The 25,126-nt window shown below is 36.3% G+C and overlaps 1 protein-coding gene and 1 pseudogene across 7 annotated transcripts in view; one reads left to right on the top strand and one right to left on the bottom strand.

Annotated features, from left to right (window-relative positions):
- The window catches only part of LOC145268857 (retinoic acid receptor RXR-like), a 647,258-nt gene that overhangs the window by 316,464 nt on the left and 305,668 nt on the right, over positions 1 to 25,126 (bottom strand). The gene's annotated exons all lie outside the window — the stretch shown is intronic.
- On the top strand, positions 5,094 to 5,210 carry LOC145268885 (5S ribosomal RNA; annotated as a pseudogene).

Genomic DNA, 25,126 nt, shown 5'->3' on the forward strand with positions numbered 1-25,126 from the left:
TGTTACGATCACGGTTCGAGTCACGTTACACAATGTACCCTTTGTGGGGAGCTAAATTCCCACTCTCTTTCATTAAAAACCAACCCAGTGCCTAACTCTGTCCTCATGGGGAGGCAAATACACGAAAACATTTGATGATCACCAACGCCCACTCACCATAGTTTTGATGCCTAAATTATTAAAATGTATATCATATTTTTGCAAATAAATAATTCACAATGTAATATAACTACTATTGGTTGCCTAACAGGGGGAGAGAGATCCTTTTAAACTGAGGCAATTCAAGAATTTTGTCTAAAACCAGAGTGGCCTTTTTAGGGAGCTTAATTCCACCACCCTAACCCTCATTAAAAACCAACCTAGTCCATAACTATGTACCCATAGAGAACCAAATAGATGGGACAGTGAATGACGACCAATCCTCTCAATGCCTACATTTTTGATGACTTTGTGCCTGAATTAGAATGTTTTTCTTATTTTTGCAAATAAACAATTCAAAATGTAATTCTGTTGTTGCTCAGTGAAAAAAAAGATCATTCCAGACTGAGGCAATTTTAACATTTTTGTCTCAATCCAGAATGCCCGTTTTGGGGAGCTGAATTCTCCCCTCTTCATCAAAAACTAATCTAGTGCCTAACTAATAATAGGGACATTGGATGACCACCAACTTTCCACTCTATAAACTTTTGATGGCCTCGTGCTTAATTTGTTTTGTGAATAAATAATTCAAAATGTAGTTGCCTAGTGAAGCAGAAATCATTTTAGACTCAGGTAATGCCTTACTTTTGTCCCAATTCTGAGTACCCTTCTTGGGAGCTGATATTTCCCTCACATTAAAAACCGATTAAATAATATTTCTTATTAAAACTAATCTTATCCTCATGCAAGATGTTTTAATCCTTCATGAATTATCTCCCTTGGACTAGAAATATAATCAATGAATTTTTTTTTTTTTTTTTGTGGTGAAGGTTTTTTATTTTTTTAAATTTTCTTTTTATTACATTTTCACCCCAAACAAGGCACATTGCCACTTTGGTGTAGGGGCTACTATCAGGGGCAATAACTACTGGGGTACTATGTAGAGATTTGGGTAGCAAGATGTCGGTTCACGTTACACTTGAACTTCTGCACGTCAGTACAGTTGGGGAAGCAGGGACCTAGAATGGAATTCCAAAGTCTAGCGGTTCTGGGGAAGAAACTACTGGAGTAGAAAGATCTTTTACATCTAGGGATCTCTACTGTGTGGGGTGGGATTTAGCTGCCTGTCGGGTTTGTCGAGGGTGTTTACGTCGTGGAGGCACAAGTGCTTGCAGTTCGTCAGAGCATTCACCATTAAAATACTTGTAGAACAGGCAGAGGGATGCAACATTTCGTCGATGGGACAGAGGCTGAAGTTTAGATGCCAGTTCAGGACCTATCAGATTGGAGACTCTCTTTTGAACCTTGTCTAGGAGCGAGAGACTAGTAGAAGATGCACCAACCCAAACATGACAGCAATATTCCATACATGGGTGAATGGTGGCCTTATAGAGGTACAGGATACTTTCGGGTGTTAGTAGTTTTCTAGCATGGTAGAAGTTACAGAATTTAATTATTTCTTTCTCTTTTATTATTTAAAAGGAACTGTGTGTGTGTGTGTGTGTGTGTGTGTGTGTGTGTGTGTGTGTGTGTGTGTGTGTGTGTGTGTGTGAGAGAGAGAGAGAGAGAGAGTTCGAGTTCATTCTGTATGGACTCCTAAACAGTTGGGCTGATGTTTTTTAAATATCACACAAATGTACCTTATGTGCCTGACAGTGTTCTTAGATAGGTTTTGTATCTAGATATCTTTAATAATCGATAATCGAAAAAAATCTGATAAAAGATAAGAACAGTCTTACCTTACAAATGCATTTGAAAAGTTTTATTATAGCACAAGCAGGAAGGTCCTACATATAAAGTCAACAGTAGTTTCTTTGATATGATAGGGGCATGCTCAAAATAACTGTTTCTGTTTAGAGCACAATTGAACCATGATACTTGACTTTTGCATTTTTAACTTTAATTCAAGCCATTATATATAAAAAAATAATTTTATAAAATCAACAGTAGGTTCTCTACAGTGCAATGTAGACTACAATGTATTGTGAACTAAGTCACTCCGGGGAAGCATATAAAGCTTCCTCCCGGTGCACTGTGATGGATCCCTAACTAGAGCAGGTAATCAATTGATTTGATTGAAAAATGGTCGATTTCACCAATTTCAATAGCAATAAAAATATGGGAATGTGAAACGTTCGTTGATCATCATTCTGGCATCAATTGAAATGAATGGCTCTCGTCTTGGGGAGGCCTCATGTTTTGACCAGCTTCTGGGCTTGACCTTTACTCTTGATCTGAAATGGAATACATACATTAAATCCGTTGCCAAGGCCGCTGGAAAAATGATGTGGAAATAGTACTCCATCGTACTTGGCTCTTATACAGGTAGAGAATTGTATCAGCAATGAGATATCTACTGGAGCAGTATAATGATGCCACCATTTTTCCAGCAGCCTTAACAACAGATTTGATGTACGTATTCCATCTCAGACCAGGAGTAAAGGTCAGACTCAGAAGCTTGTCAAAACATGATGCCTCCCCAAGATGAGAGCCATTCATTTTGATTGATGCCAGACAAGGATCAGAGCATTGATGATGTAAAGATAGAACCTTGGTTTTAGATGTATTAAAATTAACCAGCCACCTCTTTCCTCATTGCACCACGTGATCAAGATCAGAAGAGAATCAGAACTTAGGCTGGTGAATCTACCAGTGCTCTATCCTTCTTAGATAGAGTTTGAAAACGTATCCAATCTAATACGTCATGCAGTGTCAACCAAGCTCCAACTCCTGTCCCATCACCACACTGTTGCATCTCTGTGCTTGTTTTACAAGTGCTTAAGTGGAATTTTGCTCTGACGAAGTTAAAATCTATTTAGTATTATGCTTGTAATCTTAAGAACGCGCTTGACATGTGTATATATTCTGAAATAATCACGAAAAAGAAAAAAATGGTCTTCATATCGTAACAGAGCCACTGATGCTGGTAGCAGCAGCAGTTATCTTCAAGTCCAACATAAACAAGTTCTTGCTGAGTCATTCCACTTAAGTTAACAAATTTACCGAATTTCCATTACTAACAACTGACTACTGTACACTCTTTAACCCTTATCCTCGAGTGGCCTCTGGGACTCAATAATTAGTGATGCCTATGTAAAAAAAAAAAGAAGCCACATAAAGATATGCAAATGACCAAGACGTCTGCGCAAAGTGACGTCACAGCATGGACAAAGAAACAAATGTGGAGAAGCTATGGTGTTTCAGATATGATGAGAGAAGCATGTGTTCAAGATGTGATTGGTGCTCAGAAAAGCATGTGATCGAGACACATGGGTGACGTCTCAACAGAGACGAAAAGTCACACGCAGCCGGAGAGAGAGAAATGAACTGTTTAAAATATTTAGAAAAAATGCGTGGTTGGAAATACTAGATATAAAGGTTTTTGTTTAAAAAGAAAATGTGCGTCGAGCTTTTTTCCTTTCGTTTGTTTCCTTGCAAAGGAATCTACATGTTAATATATATATATGTTTTTTACTCACATTCACCCAAAACAAGGCATATCGCCACTTGGACGATTTGGGGCCATGCCTAGGAAAGATTAGAAGATGTTGGTTTACGTTACATTTAAACTTTACAGTAGAGATCCCTAGGTGCAAGAAAGCCTTTTACTCCAATAGTTTCTTCCCCAGAACTGCGGGTCTTTGGAACTCCCTTCCGGGATTCTGCTTTCCCAACTGCACTGATATGCAGAAGTTCAAGTGTAATGTTAACAAACATCTTTCTACTCATCTCCCTTCATAATGACCCCGCTAATTAAGTCCTTGATAGTAGCCCCCTGCTTCAAAGTGGCACTGTGCCTTGTTTGGGGTGAAAATTGAATTAAAAAAAAAACAAAAAAAAAAAACTTCTGCATATCAGTACAGTCAGGAAAGCAGGTAGCAGGAAGGGAATTCCAAAGTCTAGCTGGTTGAGGGAAGAAACTATTAGAGTAGAAAGCTTTCTGGCATTTAGAGACCTCAACAGGGGTGAGATTTTGTTGCTAAGCAGTTTTGTTAGGATATGTATATCAAGGGAGCACATCAGAGCACATTTCATTAAAATATTTGTCAAACAGACACAGAGATTCAACATTGTGATGATGGGACAGGGGTTGGAGCTTAATTGATAAAATGTGGGACCGATTAAATTGAAAACTTTTTTTTGGACCCTATTCGAGAGGGAGAGATTAGTGGTAGATGCACCAGTCCAGAGGTGGCAACAATATTCCATGCATGGGCGAATGCTGGCTTTGTAGGCGTACAACATTATAATATTATGTTGTATATCTACATGGCCACCATTCGCCCATGCATGGAAAGGGAGAAATCTGAACCACAAGCTTAAGTAAACCTTCCTCACGAAGGAAATGGACAATTTATGGTAAATATAGATTTTCTGAATCTTAGTTTGACCAAAGGCATTAGACATTCAAATATTATCTATAATATAAATCTCACCTGTCTGTTAAAATCTTTGTATGTATAGAATTGATATGTAGTTTGCTTGAAGCATTGTGTGGGATAGGTATCTAGTAGAGATTTAGAAGGCTATCACAATGCAAGGAATGAGATATAGTCGGTGTTGATGAGAGAAGACGAAAACAAGTGGCGATTTACAAATCAATAAGTACATACATATATGTCTATATATACATATATTTATTCAATTGTATTAAATACAAATGTCTTACTTGTTATGTCTGTGACAATATCCATAATATACTTCGGGAAAAACGTCCACCATTTGAAAAGGGGAATTTTTTTCCTGAAATATATTATGGATTTTGTCACAGACATAACAAGTAAGACATTTGTATTTAATACAATTGAATAAATATATGTATATATAGATATATATGTATGTACTTATTGATTTGTAAATCGCCACTTGTTTTCGTCTTCTTTCATCAAGCCGACTACATCTCATTCCTCGCATTGTGATAGCCTTCTAAATCTCTAGTATGTATGTATGTATGTATGTACGGCATAATCACGTTGACACACCGGTTCCCGTCAGATCACCAAAGTTAAGCAACATTTAGCCTGGCTAGTACCAGATGGGTGACCATTTGGGAATTCTAGGCGCTGTATGTGCTTTTCACTTATCTTGGCATTGTTTCCAGTCGTCCTGAACCTCCACTTGCCACTGGTATTCAACAATGTCGAATCAGGAAAGGTGTGGTTGGAGATTGCGCAATTCTTGCTTCAAAAATTTCATGTGCAGGCACCCTTACTGTGGTTATCCATAGTCTGTCAAGACTGAAGGAAGCCTTCATGTATGTATGTATGTATGTATGTATGTATGTATGTATGTATGCATGTCTAAAAATTTTGACAGATTTTCACGAGATCGGTATCATTTTGAAGCTCAACCCATCAGATGACAAATATCGAAAAATTGGCTACAAACATTAATTCCTTCACCCTCAACTGAGCACTTTTCTACAGGGAGGGATCACTTTTTTTGCTGATGTTTTCGAAAGTCAACCTTTCTTTTCGATTGTCTAGCCTTTATTAAAACATTTGTCGTTTCTGGTTTGGCGATGAGTGCAACAGCGAAGACGTCACTTTTTTTTTTCATGTTCTTTTCCTTCTTTGTGGTACAGGTTCAAGCCTGCCTACTACCATTTTTTTTTTTTTTCTCAACGCACATCTCCAAACTAGTCTAGGTGCCGAGGGCTCCAGGTTATGGATGTTTTATAAATTGGCAGCCATTTAAAAGGGAGCCGGATGTAATGATGAGTAATGGGAGCTCACTTGCCCAAGCTCCAGGATTGATATTTATGTGAATTTTTATATCAATTTATATTTCAGAGGAAGAAATATTATCCCTTGATGTACATATTCCCAAACAACCTGACAAGCAGCAAAATCCCACCCCTTCACTGTTGAAATATATAGATGCTGGAAGTTTTCTACTCTAATGGTTTCTTCCCTCAGACTGCTAGACTTTAGAATTTGAAGTGTTGAAATTGAAGTTTGCCTTTGAACTACTGAATACTGTTAAATGTCCGGGCAAAAAAAAAAAGAAGTTTTTCTTCAGCTTGCAATGTTCTCGGCACACGCAAAAGCGACAATCCTTTTTCGTTTCCTGTTTCGAAGAAAATCTGTATTTCTATCTTCCCACTGACATGCAAATTAACCGTAGGTTCAAATGACCCCGAATCAACAGAAAGAATGTTTTTGCCAATGACAGAAATACCGGTTTTTTATATGCTCAAATTCGATCGCGTCTTAATTTGCATATGTAACCTTTTCGTTTCCTATTGGTCAGGTTTCAAGTTCGAGTGTCGGTGACTTTTTATAATACACATATGCCACCTTTGGACACTTGCTTCCATGTGCACTCCAGGCACATACCCTTTCTTACCACGAGACACTAACCTTTTGCCCTATCTCTACTATAGGACGCACACGCCTACATACGTAAACACACTGAAGTCTTTGTCCTTTCTTTCTCCTTTAACCTCTTTTGCCCCAACTACATTTCCATGACTGTTGTGACAGAATTCCTTCCCTGTTTCCTGCTTCCCTGACTGTACTGATATGCAGAAGATTAAATGTAATGCGAACAAAAATCTAGCTGTTCTGACTCCTTACATTGTATCCCCCATAGTCATGGTCTTAAACAGTAACCCTTTACGTTCCAATTCGTAATATACTTTGTGTTTGAATAAGAGTAAAAAAAAGAAAAGTCCCAGAGAGATGCTATGGTATGTAAAGTCTAAAGTGGACTAGAGGAGTTTTTAGGGGCTAAAACTCGCTAAAATCACAGGCAGGAGCTAATTCTCGCGGCTCGAGATTTGAAATCCATTTACTCCCTGGCTTGTCCAATCACAAGTCAGCTCTCAATCACGTGACCTAGTACATAAAAGGCGAAATCACAAACCTTTCTTCCTCTTTCTCACTGGCTTCAACTGGCAGCAAACATTAACAATGGCGACCTTCAAACTCACACTTGCTTTCACGTGCACACCAGACACAATCTCTTTCTTACCACAAGACACTAACCCTTTGTTCTGTCTCTACTATCGGACGAACACTCCTACATACGTAAACAAGTTCTGGATGACCCCCCCCCCCAAGTAATCCAATTTATAAAATTCCCACTACATATGTTTACTACGCTATAATCACATTGACTAATGTGTTTTATTTATTTATTTATTTATTTATTTTCAGATTGCTTAAAATTACAAGAGATAGTCACCAGCAACGTTGACCATTTCAGCTGGGATCAAGTGTAATTCAATTCAATTCAATTTATTTGGCAAAAATATAACAATCAATTCGATTGCCATGTAGGGGAAAAGTGGTAGAGTCGTAGTATCGTATGGGTTAGACAGCTATACTGCTATTTTTTAGCCAGTCTAAGAAATTGTTTCCAGATAGATGGGCTGTCGCATAACTTCCTTACAGTTGAGTCACTGGACAGTGTAGGATCAGGTAGTCTATATCCTGGGAGGCTAACTTGCTTCCACGTGCACACCAGACACGTACTCTTTCTTACTACGCGACACTAACCCTTTGCTCTGTTTCTACTATCGGATGAGCACTCCTACATATGTAAACAAGTTCTTGATGAACCGCGCCCCCCTAAGTAATCCAATTTATAAAATTCCAACTACTTATGTTTACTACGCTATAATCACATTGACTAAAGTATACCCATTAACCCATATCCTCGAGTGGTCTCCGGGCTTTGATAAGTGGTGATTCCTGTGTAAAAAAAAAAAAAAAAAAAAAATTCAAAACATAATATATTTAAAAACGGAATGAACTTAGTTGTGAACCCAATAGTATACCCGAAGCCTCATTACGGAGTAGTAGTCATTGCAAGTCAACATAGCTTTCACACAACATTTTGCTGAGTCTCACAGTTTCTTGCTCGATTAATAAAAAGGTGCTAAACCATTGACTTCATCATTATGAATTATGGAATATATATTCTAGGTAACACGGTGAGTAATCCAATTTACAAAATTCCCACTACTTATGTTTACTATAATCACATTGACTAATGTATACTCATTAACCCTTATCCTCGAATGGCCTCTGGGCCTTGATAAGTGGTGATTGCTGTGTAAAAAAAATACACTGAAGACTTTGTTCTTTCTTTCTCCTTTAACCAGCCTCCTTCGTTCCTACGACTACTAGCTATAAACATGTGTAAACGGAACTGTTCTCTCCTCAACAGCCGGCAATATATTAAATCCATCTTTACACACAAGAACACGTCCACCTACTAACCCGTTTCTCTCGTGTACACGCTACTAACGAAGATAACAAATAAAGTTGTTTATTAATATTAACCCTTATCCCCGAGTGGCTTCCGGGCCTTGATAAGTGGTGACCTCCATGTAAAAAAAAAAAGAAAAAATATAGAATGAAACTCCATTTCGTTTTCTCTTATTCTATATTTGTTTGTCCATCTCGTACAATGTAGAAGTAGGAGTATCGTATGGGTTACCCGTCTATTCAGCTATTTTTTAGTCAGTCTGAGAAATTGTCTTCAGATAGATGGGCTGTCGCATAGCCTCCTGGACAGTGTAGGATCAGATAGTCTATGTCCTGGGAGGCTAACTTGCACTTTGGCCACATAGGGGAGTCTATTTGTCTCCACCTGTGTTTGTTTACTGCAGTCCTGCAGTGTCTTGTTCTGATCCGGTTTGCGACTACCCACTACTTCCTACTATTTGTAGCAAAACCTGGGAGGTGCAAAGTTGGGTTTTCAATGATGTCCCCTCCTTTGGGAATATTGTTTCTCCATTCTTCCTCCCATGTCTTAACTGGGTTGAAATTTTTTGCTTTTTTGAGTTGTAGAAGGGCTTTCGGGATTTAAGTCTGGAGATATTTGGAGCATCTTTTAAAATTTGTTGGATTGGTAAGTCCCTGGTGTCCTGCTCGACGTTTTAAATCCATTTTGGAGTTGCTTTTTCCTCCCTTATGTGTGGTGGTGCGATTGAGCTTGCTACTGGTAGCCATTGTTGGGGTTGACTTCAAGCATCCTGAGGTAATATGCATGGTTTCTCATAAAATGTATGAATATATGAACACTAGATATAAAACAAGGGTAGATGGTATTTATTTGCTCCCCCACTGAGCAAATTAGGCACAAGGCCGTTTTTAATGTGAGGTAAAAACCAGCTCCCCTAAAAGGGGTCACTCTGGTTACCAAAAATAATAATTGTCCCAGTATAGAGGGTTTCCCCTCCATTGACTGGTACAAATTATCTTAAGTGCAGTATCTGCCGGAACAGATACTACACTTGGATCTTGGCCCGAGGGCCGAGAACTAAAACAAGGGTAGATAAGACAGTAATTGCTTCAATGTCAAGGTTGGAGTTCACCATCTGTCCTTGACCTTCTATTATTTATCATAATCTTGCAAGCACTGTGTCATGACATGAGTTACCATTCCTTGAACAGGAGTTACTTGCTCTTGAATAAAGCGGGTTCCCATGTTTTTTGGATGCATTCAATGTAAGCTACACATGCCCTTGTGTCATCTCTCGTTACTTTACCAACCCAAACATTAACACACTGCCAAGAGAGTTTCATTGAAAGTTGGGCTGTTCAGGAGACTAACTTTATGTTGAAAACTTAGTTATCACTTTCTTGTTCTTAGAACCATTGAAGGACAAACTGGAAATATGGAAACATCGTTTGGAGGTCAAACGTTTTAGGGTGAACTTGCCTAAAACCAAATTGAGGATGTAGTTCTGGAATATGATCCCTAAGGGATTCGGGTCAGGGTTAGGGTTACTTACCCCTTTTGTAAGATGGCAGCCATTTAAAGGGAGCTGGGTCTAATGACAAGTAATAGCCCCCATCCCCCTCAAAGCTCCGAGATCAGGGCTTCACTGTTACAGGTGTTTTCAATAAGTTTCCAGACTTTTTTCGTATGGGCACTTTTATTGATAGTACACACATGAAACTCTAGTCCCCTTCGAAGTAATCTCCTCCGGCTGTAATGCACTTGTACTGTTCAAACAACTTCTGGAAGTCTTCATGTGTGAGCATGTCAATGACCCTCATCACAGCCTCTTTTGCCTCCTCAATTGTCTCATAACGACAGCCTCTAAGGTTTTCCTTGAGCTTAGGGAATAACCAAAGGTCACAGGGAGCAAGGTCTGGACTATAGGGAGGGTGAGGAACTATCTTAATGCCTATCTTAGTCAAATAGTCTGTGACAAGGATGGAATTGTGGACTGGTGCATTTGCGCAAATCTTCCACATCTTCAGTTCCTCGCAAATAATTGTGTGTACAGTTCCCACACTGACATCAAACTGTGCACTTATTGTCTCTAAAGATGCATGATGGTCTTTATCCATGAAATTCTTTATTTGACCAATCAACTTTGGTGTTCTTACTTTCTTACTCTTCTCACAGACTGCCTGCCTTCCTTGAATCTCTTATGCCACTCAAAAACTGATAGTCAATTCATGCAAGATGGCCCAAAAGCAGTCTGGAGCATTCCATACGTTTTTGTGGCATTTTTTCATGTTTAAAACAGAATTTTATTGCATATCGTTCTTCTAAAATGTCCAGACTGTATTTTTTTTTAAATTCACCAGCTGTGACAATCAGGCTTTAGTACGGTGTATTCCAATTCCTGCTGTAGCTGTTCATTTGAACCTGAAGTCAAAAACATTGGTTAGTCATCTCATAAGATGTATAGAAATAACATACTGATTTTTCAAGAGTCTATGACAATTTTAAATGTCTGTACAAAAAAAAAAGGTCTGGAAACTTTTTGAAAACACCTCGTATGATGGTATTTTCATGTTAATCAATGTTTGATAGACAGAGAGGTTACCCACTTACTTTAAATATAATATAATCGCCGCGTTCATTAGTTAGACTATTGTTTTATTATCGATTAGCCATTGCCCGATTTTATTTTACGATCAAACATTTTATTTAGAAACAAACTATTTCTTTCAATAAATCAATGTCGAGTTTATTTTTGTCTTTCACGACCGAGCGTCTCCGTCTAACGCATAACATCATGCAAAACACACGTTCAACTGAATTTTAATGGCATGTGCTCTGATGAACTAGTTGCACTTGTGCCCCCCTGACAAACCTACTCAACTACACAATCACACCCCTTCACTGTTGGGGTCCCCAAATGCCAGAAAACTTTCTACTCTAATAGTTTCTTCCCTCGGACAGCTATACTCTGGAATTCCCTTCCTGCTACCTGCTTCCCTGACTGTACTGATATACAGAAGTTTAAATGTAATGTAAACCAATATCTTGTTAATCTTTCCTAGGCATGGCCCCAAATAGTAGCCCCTTACGTCTAAGTGGCGATATGCCTTGTTTGGGGTGAACGTGTGTAAAAAAAAAAAAAAAAAAAAAAAATATATATATATATATATATATATATATATATATATATATATATATATATATATATATATATTAACATGTAGATTCCTTCGCAAGGAAAAAAAAGGAAAGGAAGAAACTCGACGCACGTTTTCTTTTTTACCAAAAACCTTTAAATCTGGTATTTCTAACCACACAGTTTTTTCTAAATATTTTAAACAGTTCATTTCTCTTTCTCCGGCCGCGTGTTCCTCCTTGTCTCTGCTGTGACGTCACCCATGTGTCTAAATCATATGCTTTTCTGAGCATCGACCACATCTCGAACACATGCTTCTCTCAGCACGCCTCAAACACCATAGCTTCTCCAACCACATTTGTTCTTTTGTCAATGCTGTGGCGTCACTTTGTGCAGGCGTCTTGGTCATTTGCTTATCTTTATGTTAGGGGTGACCAGGAGTAAAAAAAAAAAAAAAAAAAGAAGAAAAGTGTTTGATAAATATCTTTTTAAGATTTTAAATTTTTGAGATGAGGATAGATAATTCATGTTATTCGGATTATTTGGACTACTGTTTCATCCTTGAGTTTTATTTTGAAAACGTTTCGGTTGATGTAACCTCCGACCTTTTTCAGGTGTATCTTGCTGAAGTCAGCAATCTTTCTGTCGAATTCAGGATTCAGGAATCTGCACTGAATTTTGAATGAAACTCTTTATTTTATTTTATCCATGGAGGTAGCATGTTCTTTTTTTTTTTTTTTTTACATGGGGATTACCACTTATCAAGGCCCGTAAGTCACTCGGGGATAAGGGTCATTTTGTGTACAATAATCAATGGGATAATATCGTAGTAATAGTTGGTATTGGAGATTTGATAAAGCGTCTTACTTAAGGGGGTGATTAATCAGGAATTTGTTTATGTTGGACTTGACTTGTTCCGTCAGCCATGATTGGGTGAAAGTCTTCAGTAATTCGCAATTGTATTTTGAGTGTCGCCCACACTGAGGATTGATCAAACTTGTTATGATATACATTCACATTAGACCCTCTGCATAATCAAACAGGGGTGTACCGACGACCTCCTTTCGCATTGTGTGCTGCAATCCTGAACGTGCTGCCTCAGAATTGTGTGAATGAACATGTCACATTTTCGAGGTTCTGTTTTGGCTATTTTTTATGATATTCCTGAGTTGGTGCTTATGCACTTATGTTACCGTGCTGTTTTTTTAAAAAATAGATTTTCAAGTTAAATTCAAGTTTCACGATATGTTTTTTTTCTTTTCTTATTAAATTGTTAGGCGAAAGTACAGACTAATTACAAAACACTCTCCCCATGTTAAGAATTGATTTTTAAATAATAACGTTATTATTTCAGCCCGGTAACATAAATGCATAAGCACCCTGAAGTTTTATGCATAGCCTCCATCTATTGTTAATGGTTTTATGACCATGGTTTAATAAAGAGGGGGAAAAAATTGAACCTTCAACCTCCAAAAGAGTGTAGCATGCCATTTCTTACCGAACACAAGTCAATTTTCAGATCAACTGTGTGTAAGTTCGTACCCTATGGACTCGAAAATGGCTGGACCGATTTTTATGAAATTTGTTGGGGATTTGCATACCCCCCCCCCAAACAATAAACGAAAAAGAAATACACTTCGAAATGATGTAAAATAAATTTTTGTGGGTTTGTTCTACAATCCACAGGGATACGAAACAGTTGTCAAAAAACAAATATATAAAAAATAAATGTTATCAAGGCAAGATAAGTTACTTTTCTACTTAACTGGATAATTTTTTTAGTGTTAATGTAAAATGTTTATCCAGTTCGAAAAACCAGTAATATTGAGCGCTGCCGCTGCTGGTGAACAAAAAAAAAAAAATGGCCGCGATGTCTTTGAAGACTCGATAATCACTTCAAAATAAGAAATAAAACAAAATGGTGGTAAAAGCTCACCTAATAAATCTCAAGGTAACATTTATTCATATATAATTCACCTATAATAAATATAAGTATATTCAAAATACGTTTGAGTACACCAAATAATGTGGTTATTAGTATTAGCTCAATGGTCGGTTAAAATCAAACAGAGCTATTATAAATTAAATTCTGATAAATAAAATTAGCACATTTTTATATTAATTCCAAGAATTCAAACACAACAAATATTTGCCGGCTTTAAACAAAAATTCTTGGAACTGATATAAATCCTCGTTGTTGTCGAAATTCTCATCACGGAATTTCTTTTCTGCTCTCTATTTCCACAACTATACCAACATGCAGAAATTTTCATATAATGTGAAGAAACATTTCATTGCACAACTCCCCATTTAGAATTCCCTGATAGATTTTCCCCCTACTTCACGGTAGCCCCTTTACGTTTCAGTGTCAATGTATGTTGTTTGCGATGGACAGAAGCACCCCCCCCCAAAAAAAATAAATTTCGAAGCAAGCAACACACACACACACACAAACACACACAAACACACGCGAACACACACACAAACACTCACACATGCAAACACGCACATACACATGCACACACCCACAGACACACAAACACAGACATGCAAAACACACAGAGGCAAACACACACACAGACACAAACACAAGAAAACACACACACAAACGCACTCACATAAACACACGCATAAATACATACAAACACACACGTACGTGTGCGCGCACACACACGTGAATTGATTACACAATTCTATTAATATCACAATTTGCAATAGTTGCAGTTTTCAAAAAAAAAAAAACAACCCTTCATCACGCCCCCCCCCCCTCCTTTCGTTCTTTCAGATAAAATGGCTTGGCGTGATTAATGGTTGGTGGTGTTATGCCAGTGCACTGCAGCTCAGCTGCAGCAAAAAGGGTTTGTGTGCAATTTGCAGATTGGACCTCGGATTGCCCCGAGTGTACAACGTGACCTGTGCCTTGAAAAGAGATGAAAATATTAGCCAGAATTTTTTTCTCTCTCTCCCTCTTTCTCTCCCTCTCCCTCCCTCTTTCACTATTTCTCTCCCTCTCTCGCACACTTCTCTCTTTTTCATTTTGTATTTCCCTTTACCTCTTTCCTCTTTTTCCTTTCTCGCTCTTTTCTTTCCTTTATTATCTTTCTCTCTCTCTTCCTTCCCTCTCTCTTGGTTCTCCTCTTTCTTTCTATCTTTTTCATTGCTTTATCTATTATTTCTCTCTCTCTTTTACTTGCTTTCTTTCGTTCTTTCTTTTATTTCTTTTTTATTCATTATTTTGTGTTTTAATCTTTCTTATTTTTCTTTTTCACATTCGTTACTTTTTTTTATCTTTAGTTATTTTTCTGTCATTATTTTCTTCTTTTCTGTAATTCTTTGTTCCTCTTGTTTTCTTTCTCTCTCTTAGTTCCTCCTTCCCTTTCTCATCTCTCTTTCCTTTTCTCTCTCTCTCTCTTTCTCATCCCCTCTCTCTCTGTTTCTCCTTCCCTTTCTCATCCCTTCTTTTCCTTTCTCTCTCTCTCTCTCTTTCTCATCTCTCTCTTTCTTTTCTTTCTCTCTTAGTTCATCCCTTCCTTTCTCATCTCTCTTTCCCTTTCTCTCTATCTCTCTCAGTTTCTCCCTCACTTTCTCATCTCTCTTTTCCTTTCTCTCTCTCTTTCTTTCCCTCTTTTTGTTCCTCCCCTCGTTTATCTGTCGTTTTTTTTTATCTTTCTTTATGTATTTTCTTTTTTTCTTCTCTATCCATCTATTTCGTTCTCTCTAGTTCTTACTCCCTTTCTCTCTTCATCTCTCTCACTCTCCTCCTTTCTATTTTTCTCACCTTACTTACTTGTTCTTTATATATATATATATATATATATATATATATATATATATATATATATATATATATAAATATATATATATATATATTATATATATACGATTAGTTTTTTTGAAAAAAGAAATCCAGCAGAGTGCTCAATTAAAAGGAAAATCCGAAATATAAGAGCGTATTTCTATTTTGTGTACAGAAAGTTGTTAGATGAGACAAGTCATTGGTACCGTCGGTTTCAAGCTGAAGAGAGCTTGATATGGATATCTTAAACGGTCCTAATTATCGGGCTTGAAACCGACGGTACCAATGACTTGTCTAATCTAACAACTTTCTGTACACAATATATATATATATATATATATATATATATATATATATATATATATATCTTTCTGTCTTTATTTCTCCCTTTCTGCATTTCATTTTCTCTCTATTTCTTATTTTCTTTCTTTCTTTTTTCTTTATTACTTTATTTCTGTCTTCCCCTCTCATTCTCTTTCTCTCTCGCTTTCTTCCTTCCTTTTCTCTCTCCCTTTCTCTCTCCCCCTCTTTCTCTCTCTATGTTTCTCTCTATCTCTCTTTCTCACTCTCATTACTTATTTTTTTTCTAGATCTTTTTTTTTTTTTAATTTCTCTCTGTCGTTTTTTCTTCCTCTCTCTCCCTTTCTTTATTTCTATTACTCTTTCTCCATCCCTCTTTTTTCTTTTCTTTATTCTCTATTGCTTTTTTTTTTTTTACATAAGAATCCCCACTTATCAAGGCCCAGAGGCCACTCGAGGATAAGGGTTAAAGAGTGTAATTGGACAATATAGTAATCGTTAGTAATAGAAATTCGGTAAATTTGTTAACTTAAGTGGAACGGCTCGTCAAGAACTTGTTTACATTGGACTTGAAGACAACCATATTGTAGTCAGCTGGATGTCTTTCTCATCTCCATTGATTATTTCTTTCTCTTTTTCTCTATTTCTTTATTTACTAATTTCTTCTCTTTTTTATCTTTTATCAATACTTTTCATTTATTTAAAAAAATCTTGTTTCATTTTTGTTTTCTTTTTAAATTAATTAAATCTTCAGTTTTTTATGATTTTATTATTTTAGATTTTTTTATATTCGCTTTTTCTTTTATTGCGCCCTTCATTTATTGCTATAGGTCTTTATTTTTCTAATTCTTCCATTCTTCTATTCCGTTATTCCTATATTCTTTTGCTTTCCTTATTCTTTCATTCTTTGATTCCTATATTATTTTAACTCCCCTTTTTTCATTCTATAATTTTAATTCCTATATTCTTTTACTTCCCTAATTATTTCATTCGTCGATTCTTTTATTCATATGTTTTTTTATTCCCCTAAGTCTTTCATTCTTTTAATTCCTATATTCTTTTAATTTCCTAATTCTTTAATTCTTTTATTCATATATTCTTTTATTTCTTAGATTATTTCATTCTATTCATATATTCTTTTATTTCTTTTATTATTTCATTCTTTTATTCCTATATATATATATATATATATATATATATATATATATATATATATATTTACTTCCTTCTTTCATTCTTCTATTCTTTTATTTTCCTAATTCTTTAATTCTTCCATAGATATTCTTAAGCTTGCTGCCCAACTCCCTACATAGTACTACTGTATCTTAGGTCCCTGATAGCAATCCCTTACATCAAATTGGCAATGTGCCTTGTTTGGGGTGAAAATGTAATTAAAAAAAAATATATATATATATCTATAATATAAAGCTGAATGTGTGTGTGTGTGTGTGTGTGTGTGTGTGTGTGTGTGTGTGTGTGTGTCTGGTCACGAATAGGCTCCTATATGGTTGACTATTAAAAAAAAAACTGATTACATATAATGATAGAAGGTGTATCGAGACACAGGAATGGATATGTTTGATCTGGTTCATTAAAATTGTGGGGTCTGCATTCGCACCTGGTCCACAAAGTATGGAAATAAAAAATTTAAAGTTAAAAAAAAACGTTTACAAGTGTTTTTAATATAGATGTACATAAGAATACTTTGATAAGTATGTTTTAACTTAAATAGGGATGGTATAATAAAAGTGTGGGGTCTGCATTCGCGCCTGGCCTCCATAGAATGGAAAAAGGCACAAACTTTAATAAAGACTTTTCATATCTATCTGCATAAGTATACTTTGATAATTATGTTTCAGTTTGAAGAAATAGGGTATAATAAAATTATGGGGTGTTCGTTCGCGCCTGACCTCCATAGAATGGAAATATCTCACAAAGTTTAACAAGGTTTTTTAATATAGATCCACAGAATATTGTGATAAGTGTTTCAGTGTGAACAGGTATGGTATAAGAAATTATGGGGTTTATCTATTTTATTTTTACTTTCATCATATTTTGCTCTGGTTTTGATATCCCCAAATTCGAAGCTATCTCTTTACAACCCTTCCTTCTCATAACCTATCATACTTTCATAAATCAGAGTCCATTTTCTGTAATCTGTTTTTGAACCCAGTCAATGACAGGTACTTTTGCTAGTATATATATATATATATATATATATATATATATATATATATATATATATATATATATTGGCGGAGATATTTACCCCCCCCCAAAAAAAAAAAAAAAAAATGAAAAAAATTTGACTGGATTTAACTTGAAATCAGATTAACAATAAATAAATAAAACTAAGAGAGGCCTCCAGAGTGCTGCTGGAAACCAGAGGTTTTGAAAGAATCCTAGAAATTGGAATCAGAGTGAAATGTTTCTGCATATTTTTTCAAATTAGAATGGCCAATTTGTTTAATAGAATTTTTTAAAATACTGTTCTCATCTTGAATGTTATTCACACAACGTTTCGGCCGATGTAACATCCGACCTTCTGCACATGTATCTTGTCGAATTCTGACAAGCAGCAAAGTTTTACGCTTACACAGTAGAGATCCCTAGGTGTAAGAAAGCCTTCTACTCCAATAGTTTTTTCTCCCCTGAACTGCTAAACATCCTGCTTCCCCAACTATACTGACATGCAGAAGTTCAAGTGTAATCTGAACAGACATCTTGCTGCTCAACTCCCTACATAGTATCCCTGCAACTTATGTCCCTGATAGCAGTCCCCCCTACATCAAAAAGTGGCAATGTGCCTTGTTTTGGGTGAAAATGTTAAAAAAAAAAAAAAAAAAAAGAAAAAAAATACCAAAGAGATAAAAAGTAAATATAAATAAACATATATAAATATACACATATATATATACACACACACACACACACACACACACACACACACACACACACACACACACACACACACACACACACACACACACACACACACACACACACACACACACACACACACACACACACACACACACACACACACACACACACACACACACACACACACACACACACACACACACACACACACACACACACACACACACACACACACACACACACACACACACACACACACACACACACAAAGATTTCATTGGAAGACAACGGATAGTGAAGGAAGAACATAAACACAAAAATATTGTGTAGTAAGTCCCTCCCAACCCTTTCTAAATAATAGACCACCCACTGTTTTCCGGTTTGTTCAAGCAAGTACACGTTGCTCCTAGCCAAAAGGCCAAAGACGGCATTAAAATTGTCCCATTGATTGAAAACAAAAATAAATAAATAAATAAATAAAAAATACCCCCCCCCGAAAAAATCAACGCAAAACTGGTCAATTGCTTTGAATTCGAGGCGCAACGGATACAGGTGTTGGTTTACAATCGGTTTTAAGTGACAGTCTTGAAGGAGGCAATAATAGGTAGTTTTATGCATGAGCGCACAAAACCATTAATTAAAAGATTAATAAATACGAAAGGCACAGAATAATTAAACGACAATTTCTTTTTTATAACAAAACAACGAAAAGGGTTATTCCGCATTAAGAAGGAGGTGTGTATTCGAGGCGAAAAGAAAAAGGAATAGAAAGTTCTCGGGCGTTCTACCGTCCGGAAGCAGAAAACTTGAAGTGCCCCCAGGCTGTCCAGTGGAAGTCTTCAGTGGAGTAGTCGCAGCCTGGGAATGGACGGGGGAGGGGGCAGTCAGTGGACAGAGAGCGAGAGGAAAGACGTCCTTATTCTTTGGTAGTCGAGGCTCCTCTGCTGGCTGCTTGATTGTTGCAAACAGGAGTAAAGAGTCCATTAAGAAACACATAGGATTAGTGCGCTCTGTATGGCCGAATCAGTCAGCAAGGGGGAATTAATCCACGAGAAAATAGTCTGTTTATGGTAACTGCAACAGTGCAACACAGTCTTCATGTAGATTACAGGACCAACTTCTGCAATAACTATATAACTAAAACAATCATCGAAGGAAAGGAAAACATCTATGAATAATAACAATATACTTATTTGAGTGACCTTCACCGTCGGGTGTAGGTTGCTGAAAGTTAAGACATTGTCACAATAAAAGAAACTAATAATGTAAGAAAGCTCACAGTATTAATTCTGGTGTCCCTCAGGGATCCATCCTGAGCCCAATTCTTTTCCTGATCTACATTAATGATCTTCCAAATAACATCCTTACATCATTCATAGGCATTTATGCTGATGACACTACTATCTATGGTAGCACATCTAAGACCGTAAACGACCAAGTTCTCTCCGATTCTCTCTCCTCTGATCTTGAGCAAGTGGTACAATGGGGAAAGAGGTGGCTTGTTACTTTTAATGCATCTAAAATCAAGCTTTTATCTTTACATCTTCAAGGCTCTGATCCCCATCTTGCATCAGTTGAAATGAATGGCTCTCGTCTTGACAAGCTTCTGGGCTAGACATTTACTACTGATCTGAAATGGAACACATACATTAAATCCGTTGCCAAGGCCGCTGGAAAAATAGTGGGATCCTTTTATCGATCCAGTAGATATCTCACTACTGATGCAATTCTCTATCTATATAAGAGTCAGGTATGTCCAAGGATGGAGTACTGTTGCCACATCTAGGCAAGAGCTGCTAGAAAGGACTTATCCTGCCTTGACAGAGTTCAAAATAGACTTCGTAGCCTTGTAGGGGATGCCCTTTTCCCTTCCCTGCAACCTCTTTCGCACAGAAGAGATGTTGGGAATTTGTCTCTGCTTTATCATTATTTTCATGGTAAGTGCTCGACTGAGCTCCAATCTATGGTCCTCCTCACCAAACTTTCACAAAAAACACCCGTCCAGCAGAAACCACTATCAATAATTTCCCACACTCTTTATCTGTGCCTAAACCTAAACGTAGATTCCATGAAAAAGCTTCTTTCTTAGAACTGCACACCTGTGGAACTGTCTTCCGTTTTCCTGCTTTCCAGCTGACTACAATATGGCTGTCTTCAAGTCTAACGTAAACAAGTTTTTTTGATGAGCCGTTCCATATAAGTTAACAATTTTACCGAATTTCTATTATTAACGATTACTTTATTGTCCAATTGTCTACTGCACACTCTTTAACCCTTATCCTCGAGTGGTCTCTTGGCCTTGATAAGTGGTGATGCTTTTGTAAAAAAAAAAAAAAAAAAAATTCTGCATTTTATCGCCGAAATTGGAGACGCCATTTTATTTTGCGCACTTGCTGTTAAAATCCAAGGGAGAAATCATTATTTTAAAGTATGGCCGAAGCATGAAATAAATAACAAAAAAAAAAAAAAAAAAAAAAAAATTTAAATAATAAACTGGAGAACGATTGCTTCCGGAAAGAATAAATTAACCTTAAATTAAATGAAAAACTTTTCAGTTTTCATTAATTAAATCAAAACATTTCCAATTAAACAATTATGGATATATGTTCTCTAGGGACTGCCAAAAGTCACCACAGAATTACCCCCCCCCCAACATGTAACACAATGTAACTTTATTATAAATTGATATTATCAGCAAAACTTTTGTACCATTTAAAAGAAGAAGGGCAAAATAAACCGGTAATAATTAAAAAAAATTTTTTTCATCGAACGAAAATAATGAAATTGCAAGACGAGAATCGTGTTTACATAATTGGCGCTTTAAAATAACGTTCCCATGTACCTATTTACTATGCCTCCCCACGGGACAGAGTTAGACACCAGGGTCGTTTTTTAACGTGGAGAAAAGGTACAAAAATAAAAATTGTCTCAGTCGTGAAGGATTTCTCCTCCACCGAAAGAGAACAAGAAATAGAAGTGCAGCCTGAAGAACAGATGGTATTTATTTGCTCCCCCACTGAGCAAATTAGGCACAAGGCCGTTTTTAATGTGAGGTAAAAACCAGCCCCCCCCTAAAAGTAGGCAAAAAGGGGGCACTCTGGTTACCAAAAATAATAATTGTCCCAGTATAGAGGGCCTCCCCTCCATTGACTGGTACAAACTATCTTAAGTGCAGCATCTGCCGGAACAGATGGTATTTATTTGCTCCCCCACTGAGCAAATTAGGCACAAGGCCGTTTTTAATGTGAGGTAAAAACCAGCTCCCCTAAAAGGGGTCACTCTGGTTACCAAAAATAATAATTGTCCCAGTATAGAGGGTTTCCCCTCCATTGACTGGTACAAATTATCTTAAGTGCAGTATCTGCCGGAACAGATGGTGTTTATTTGCTCCCCCACTGAGCAAATTAGGCACAAGGCCGTTTTTAATGTGAGGTAAAAACCAGCTCCCCTAAAAGGGGTCACTCTGGTTACCAAAAATAATAATTGTCCCAGTATAGAGGGTTTCCCCTCCATTGACTGGCACAAATCATCCTAAGTGCAGCATCTGCCGGAACAGATACTACACTTTGATCTTGTCCCGAAGGCCAAGAAAAAAAAAAACGTTCCCCATGTAGTAGACATTCCGAACGTGAAAACATACCCGTATTTAATAAATCTAGCAAAAATCAACTAATGGTCAGATTTTCGTGAAATTTTCGATACTTATCCACTTTAGAATGAAATTACATATAAAATGCAGTTTTCGTAAAATATACGAGGGGAAATATTTTTTTAGTGCGTGTGTCCCCCCCCCATATTTATTTTTTTTGAAATTCGAACAAAATATATTTAAATTTATTGAAATTTCTATTTATTATGAAACATAAGAGTTAAAATAAGTAAAAATATATTTATTTTTAAAACATTTAACTACACATATTGAAAAAAATTTATCTTGAAGTTGCAATTAAAAAATTGATATAAACCTATTATGTTTTTTTTTTTTAAATAGCGTTTTTTTTTCGAATTGATATATACTATAATCAGTTGAATTGATAAGAAAAAGAAACTTCGTAAACATTAATTCATTTTTAAAAGATTAAAACGATTAAAATTCCATTATTTCAAAATGTTCCGTTACAACATAGATTTTTAATTAATTGTGTTTAATTTTTTTTTAATATTAAGTTTTGATATAAACATGACTCTTGTCAGCTATTTTATCGCCAGATTAAAACCAATTTGAAAATATTATTACACAAATATTAAGCATTTTGTAGACCCCGCCCCTCATATTTTGCTTGTCTCTTTTTACAGAACAAAATATGGAACCCCGTAGGTAATCAAAAGAACATTCAGTAAAACCGTATTTCATATTTAATATACAAATGTTTATAATATTATTAATCATTAAACTGTGTAAATCTTAAAACCTAACAAAATTATAACAAAGATTAATTATTAATTGCAGTTTGAAGAAGATAAACAAAGGTTTAAAAAAGTCATTAAGTCGCTTCTGCTTTTCCATAGTTCGTATAGTTAACACAAATCTGACGTCACGGAAACATGCGGTCCAATCCTCACAATCGTTTGGCAGTCCCTAATGTTCTTTTTCACTTTATTTACTTTTTTCATAGTTCTTTCCGGAAGTTTATCTAGTTTATTTTTGTTGTTGTTGTTGTTGTTATTTATTTCTAACTTCGGCCACAGTTTAAAATACTGATTTCTCCCTCTGATTTTAATCGACGGGTGCTCGAAATAAAATGGCGTCTCTAGTTTCGGCAATACAGTATAGAAGCAGTGCTTCTAAGCACCGAAAGTTTGTTGGTTGTCGCTTTTCTTAAAGCTGTACTCTTTTTTTCTTTCTCTTTTTTCCAGTGGACCAAGGGCGTCTTCCTTCGTTTATTTCTAGAAAATATTTCCATAATTAATTATCTAAGGGTTTATGATAATCCTTTAAAGATCGGATGAAATTAATACGCTCTGTAAAATGATTGGTCATCATTTTTTATTTATTTATTTTTTTTTACTAAAAATAAAAATAGAATAATCCAAGGGAAGCAACTCTTACTCTCTTCACTATTTTATACACGATTATGGTTCCTATTTACTTTTTTTTATTTTTTTATTTTTTACATAGGGGGTCACCACTTATCAAGGCCCTGAGGCCACTCAAGGGTAAGGGTTATTGAGTGTACAGTAATCAAAGGGATAATATCGTAGTAGTCGTTATTAGTTGAAATTTGATAGATTGGATTACTTAAGGGGGTGGTTCCTCAACAATTTGTTTATCCCACGAGGGCAGAGTTAAACACAAGGTCGGTTGTTAATGTGGGGAAAACCCAACTACCCCAAAAGGGGCTCTCTGGATAGGAACAAAAAATAAAAATTGCCTCAGTCATGAAGAATCTCTCCTCCACTGACCGAGGACAGAAAAGGCGAACTGTAGCATCAGAACAGATACTACACTTTTTTTTTTTTAACTATCTAAACGTGTATACCTTATTTTCTGGAAGTTAGGGTTAGAATTGATGATGATGATGATGATGATGATGATGATGAGTTAGTAGGTAAAATTTTACTTGGTTACCGTCTTAACATTTTCCTTTAAAATGACGACACTTCTGGTTTTCAGGTATGCTGAAAACGAATATTGCATTTAAATTTTCTGCAAATAAGTAATTCTCCGGATATAAAGCAGTGTAATTATTTGTATAAGTGGTGGCCATTGTTGCATGCATGCCAAAAATATATGCGCACTTGCATATACAGTAATGGCTACCATTTAAAAAAAAAAAAAAAGGGGGGCTTAGACAGACGAAGGGGTGCCTGCGCATTAAATTTTTGTGGCAGGAGGTGTGCAATCTCCAACCACACCTCTCCTGAGTTGACATTGTTAAATACCAGTTGCAAGTGAAGTGTCTGTACAGGACGACTGGAAACAAATACCGAAATAAGGGGAGAGAGAGCACATACAGTGCTTAGAATTACCAAATGGTCACCCATGTGGTACTAACAAGGCTCATTATTGCTTAACTTCGGTGATTTGACGAGAACTGGTGTGTCAACATGATTAAGCGGTAAGCGGCTATTGCGATGATGCACATTCATCTGCAAAGCGTATCGAAAGTGGTGGAGAGTACTAGAAATCTGGGGAGACTTGTTGTCACTCAGACTCCAGAGAACACCAAAAGTAGCCTGCGTGACTACTCCTAGTAAGTAAATAATAAATAAATAAATAAATGGTAATTTATAGAATCACCCCTATCTTCAGTCGGATGCTTTTCTTTTCAAAAAAAAAAAAAAAAAAAAAAAAAAAAAAAACTGTCGTTAACCATGAATTTGAGTGGCAACAACTCACCTCCGTAAAAATAACTGAATTTAAGATGGGACTATTTCTATAGTAAAACAATAAATAAATTAGTTTTGAATTAATCCTCATCGTCTATAACATATTCGGACGCTGGAAAATTAGAAAATGGGTTTGTATTACTGTACACATAGATTCGAAAAAGTTGTCAAAAAACAAATATATTAGCAAATAAATGTTATCGAAGGCAAGATAAGTTACTTTCCTACCAAACTGGATATATTTTTTGTGTTTTTATTCAATGTAGCATGTTTATTCAGCTCGAAAAACATACAGTGTTTACCGATGTATTGGAAAATTCAAAATGGCGGCCGACTCTCTCTTAAAC

This window comes from Euprymna scolopes, chromosome 44 (genome assembly GCF_053919585.1).
Source record: "Euprymna scolopes isolate OS-2025 chromosome 44, ASM5391958v1, whole genome shotgun sequence".
Lineage (NCBI taxonomy): Eukaryota > Metazoa > Mollusca > Cephalopoda > Sepiida > Sepiolidae > Euprymna > Euprymna scolopes.